Genomic DNA, 4,974 nt, shown 5'->3' on the forward strand with positions numbered 1-4,974 from the left:
GGGAGCAGAGACGATGTGAACCGCTGCTTTCTCGGGCGGAGGGAGCTGTTATTTATGACCCTGCACACAACGGGGCCCTCTCTTCTGTCTGCGTGAGCATGCGGGAACCCTGATTTCCACCCATAAATCCTTCCTCTCTTCCTCTAACAGACAAAGGGTGGGGGCTCTTCATGGGGGACCACAGGGCCTGGAGAGGCAGCTCAGAGGCGCCTTTGTCCATCTCCGCTGCTCCCGTCGGACGAGGGGCAGCCGGGCGCTCCCTGCAGCAGTGAAGGCACCTGGGCCGCTGGGCATGGGAGGTGGCAGACAGGAGACGGAGGTGGGGGGCCTCCCCCTCCCCGGGCCTCACTGCTCCCAGAAGCCTGGCCTCACCTTCCAGCCCCACCCCCCACGCCCCTCTGGTCCCCCTCCCTGTTCTGTCAGCCCTCCCTCAGGACCCCCCGCAGCCCTCCCCCCGGCCAGGCCCTCTCCTCCTGTCCCTCGGCTGACTCCTCTGCAGGGGAGCTGCCCCAGACCCCGAATCCGAGTTCGATTCTCCTGGCATGTCACTTTTCCCCGGGGGGACGGGCTGGGCACAGCCTGGGAACTTTCTGTGAGAGACGCCAACTCCTGGCCTCCCAGATGCAGGGAGGCGGGTCCAGCTGTCTGTCTGTCTGTCCGTCGGAACAAGAGCTTCAGGCACTCATGGTGATGGCACTTAGGTATCTGTGTGATTCTGAAAAGTCTTTCCCACCAGGCTCTCTGAGGAAAGGCTGCAGGTCAGCGCTGGTACACGCCAGAGCCCTCGGTACACGCCAGAGCTCCCTGTACACACCCAGAGCTCCCAGTACACCCAGAGCTCCCAGTACACCCAGAGCTCCCTGTACACCCAGAGCTCCCAGTACACCCAGAGCTCCCAGTACACCCAGAGCTCCCAGTACACCCAGAGCTCCCAGTACACCCAGAGCTCCCAGTACACCCAGAGCTCCCAGTACACCCAGAGCTCCCAGTACACCCAGAGCTCCCAGTACACCCAGAGCTCCCAGTACACCCAGAGCTCCCAGTACATACCCAGAGCTCCCTGTACACACCCAGAGCTCCCAGTACACCCAGAGCTCCCTGTACACACCCAGAGCTCCCAGTACACCCAGAGCTCCCAGTACATACCCAGAGCTCCCTGTACACACCCAGAGCTCCCAGTACACCCAGAGCTCCCAGTACATACCCAGAGCTCCCTGTACACACCCAGAGCTCCCAGTACACCCAGAGCTCCCAGTACATACCCAGAGCTCCCTGTACACACCCAGAGCTCCCAGTACACCCAGAGCTCCCAGTACATACCCAGAGCTCCCTGTACACACCCAGAGCTCCCAGTACACCCAGAGCTCCCAGTACATACCCAGAGCTCCCTGTACACACCCAGAGCTCCCAGTACACCCAGAGCTCCCAGTACATACCCAGAGCTCCCTGTACACACCCAGAGCTCCCAGTACACCCAGAGCTCCCTGTACACACCCAGAGCTCCCAGTACACCCAGAGCTCCCTGTACACACCCAGAGCTCCCTGTACACACCCAGAGCTCCCTGTACACACCCAGAGCTCCCAGTATACGCCCAGAGCTCCCAGTACACCTAGAGCTCCCTGTACACGCCCAGAGCTCCCCGCACTGGACCCACTGCCAAGCGCTGATTATTTATTGCTCCCCTGCCCCCCGCCCCCGCCCCATGTGCTCCTGCTGACTCAGCAGTGTGGTCAGCACTTGGCGGGTGCGCCCGGATCTTTCCTCCTTCCTTCATTCCAGCGCAGCCGGCCCTACACCCAGGCACTGAGCCGCCTGGGAAATGCCAGGGCTGCACTGCACCGCCTCCCGCACACGTCTCTGCACAAGGATCTTGCTGGGGGCCTTCCCGTACGAGGCGAGGCTCCCTCCTTTAAGGAGCTGCGGTTCTCTTTTCTGCGCCTACAACCCAGCAGGACGAGTGCCCGTGGCAGACCCGGCACATTCCCACGCCCTCATGGGGGAAGGGCCCGTCACAGGAAGTCAGACCTGCAGAGGCCCGAGCTCCTTTCCTCCGAGGCCATTTTTGTCTAAAAGGGAATCGAGGCGCCGGGAGGCGAACAGCCCACCCGAGACCACGGTCCCCGGGCGGGAGCTGGCCCGCGGCTGCAGGTCCACCCAGAGCTCGGGACAGGACGCGGCGCACACCCCGCACGTCCGCAGATCTGTTTTGCATTCCCTTTCCCTGGCCCGCCCTCAACTTAAGCTGGAAAGTCCACGGAAAAATGAACAGGCCCGTGGCTGCCAAAAGCACAAATCACTCTCTCCCCCGAGTCTGGGAATCGGTACAACCACAACACGGAGGCAGGCAGGCAGGCAGGCAGGCCTCCGGCGGCCCCGGACGCTCAGGCTCCGGGGGTTTGGAAACATGTTGTCCTCATTTCGAGGGAGAAAAATCCGCGCCCAGCACTGAGCGGCCGTCTGTGGCGGGGCCGGGAGGACCTGGCCGGACCCGAGTGAGGATGGGGAGCAGCTCGGTGGGGGTGTCGGGCCACACAGAGCCTGGAGCCCCGCCAGGTTCCGGCCCATTACAATCTGATGGAGCCACAGAACCAGGTCGCCCCTTCCACCCCCTCCCCCACCCGTCCCCCCCCAGGCACAATGGGGACGCTGCTGGGTCACGTGTCCTGTTCAGTGTGCGCACCAGCGAGTGAGCTGTGTTCTTCGCTGTTTGTTCTGGAATCTCGGAGGCACAGGGTGACCCATGGCGAGCACGCCTGGTATTCTACTGCCCCGCCCGCCCGGCAGGCGGAGTCCGCACTCGGAGCCGCCAGGACAGGGGTCCCCGTCATGTGCAGGGTGTCTCTGAGGCCTGGGGACCTTGGAAGTCTGTTACTTTGTCCCAGTTGCCAAAATGAGTTTTTGGATCCTGCCTTCTTGCCTGAGTTCCCATCGGAGACGATTTCATGCTGAGCTCTGGGAAAAGACCCACCCCCCCTCCAACCGCCTTCAGCAGAGCCTGTCTCTCCTTAAGAGTAAGGAGTAGGTGCCCTCGCCCGGCCGGGTGGCTCAGTGGTGGAGCATCGACCTAGGAACCAGGAGCTCATGGTTCAATTCCCGTCAGGGCACAGGCCCGGGTTGTGGACTCCATCCCCAGGGTGGGGTGTACAGGAGGCAGCCGATCAGTGATTTTCTCTCATCTTTGATATTTCTCTCTCTCTCTCTCTCTCTCTCTCTCTCTCTCTCTCTCCCCCTTCCTCTCTGAAATCAATAAAAACATATTTTTTAAAAAAGAACAAAGAGTAGGTGCCCAGCATGCGGCCCGCCGGCCGCGAGTTTGACATGCTTGATGTACGCGCTCCCACGAGCCTTAGAAAGAAGGCGCTCGGCCCCAGGGGGCTCTATCGTCTACTTCTCTGTCCCCCGAAAGCACATTTCCTCCAATGTCAGGGCTCTGGGGGCCCTTTCCAGGGAACACCGCTTCCTCCCCAAAGCATAGCTACTGCCTCCCACCGCCCTCCCTCTGCCTGGTGATATGGCGGGAATTCTCGCTTCAGCATCGTTGTGTGAGACCCACGAGGACGTCCGGAAGGAGTCAGTGACGAGTGAAGGGGATGCTGCGGCCCTGCAGCAGGGCGCCGGGTGGGCAGGGGGTGGGGGGAGAGGGAGCCGTCACGAATGCCGCGTCCCCTCCCTCCCTCCTGGTTCTGCTAACAGGAGCGGACACCGTGCTAAAGGGGCTTCACACTGATCTGTGAGCCGTGACGGCGAGAGGTAATTGTCTTTGACGAGTATGTCCTCGTGTGGGGGCTGTCACGGCGCTTATGGAGGCGGCGTCTTAGTTCAGGGGGCGTCTGAACCGGTGGAGGCAGGGGGACCCGTGGAGAACTGAAGTGGAGGGGCTGCCCCTGGGGGGTCCCCGCTGGCGTGGCTCACTGAGCATCGTCTGTGGGTTGGAGGCCGAGTGGGGATGTCACCGCCGACCGCTGCCCTTCTTGGCTGAAAGGGGAGCCACACCCCAGAGATGTTGGAGTCGCTTTCCCTGTCCGTTAACTCTGCGTCCCTAACCCCCACTGACCCCTCCTCCTCCGTGGGCACAGCCCGGCCTCAGGCTCACCTGACGAGCTCCGGGAGGCCAGCGTGGCGGGCCCCACAGACGCAGAGGCCAAAGGAACCACACAGGATGCTCTGAACATGAAAACCCTGACCAAGAGCAGGTCCTGGCGGCAGTCACGGCCCCGGCCTGTGGCTCCCCTGGCCAAGGCCCACCTTCCGCCACAGCGGGCTGTCCATCGTCTCTGCGTCTAGGATCACGGGCCCTGGCGATGGAGAGCAATCCTCTCTCCTGGGCCTCTCGGGGCACCATCTCCCCGGGAACCCGAGCTCAGAGGAGCCTCACGGCTGACTTGTTCCCCGAATGCCATCTCTACGGGCTGTGGATTGTTCACTACCCCGAACCCACAGGAGACAAGAAGTATGTGTCCCCTCGTTTCACTCTCGGCTCCAATCCCAGAGATTTCCCAGCTGTGCTATCTCCCGCCCCCTCACCCACCACCCACTGATGTCACGCACCCTCCTCGTGCCTCTCCTTCGACTCCCGGCTATAAAATAAGCTGCAAAACTGCCACTCTCCGCAGCATCTTCCCAATCCTTGGGGATTTCGCTTCCCGGCATTGTCGTCAGTTTGGCTCAAATTAACTCATAACAATTCTCGGGGCGGGGTGGGGAAGGAGAGGTCTGAACATTTCTTACGTCCACCAAAGCAAAAACATCATAACCTGTGGAACATTCCAAAGACTCCTCCATAAAGTAACCACCCAGAGACGCCGAGGAACACTGCAATTATTTGGGGAGCAAGCGCAGAAGGCGGGCGACCGTTTCTAGAGTGCTAAGCGCATCATACTGTAAATTCTAGGCATCTTTCAAACGTCATTTCAAAGGTAGGAGAACTTGATGGAGCAAAGTGACCGTGAATTTCCGAGTCAGAGGGACAGTGG

The 4,974-nt window shown here is 61.2% G+C and overlaps 1 protein-coding gene across 1 annotated transcript in view; it reads right to left on the reverse strand.

Moving 5' to 3' along the window:
* EGFR (epidermal growth factor receptor) overlaps positions 1-4,974 on the reverse strand; it is a 105,316-nt gene that overhangs the window by 3,193 nt on the left and 97,149 nt on the right. The gene's annotated exons all lie outside the window — the stretch shown is intronic.

The sequence above is a fragment of the Myotis brandtii genome, unplaced genomic scaffold (assembly GCF_000412655.1).
Source record: "Myotis brandtii unplaced genomic scaffold, ASM41265v1 scaffold1173, whole genome shotgun sequence".
Lineage (NCBI taxonomy): Eukaryota > Metazoa > Chordata > Mammalia > Chiroptera > Vespertilionidae > Myotis > Myotis brandtii.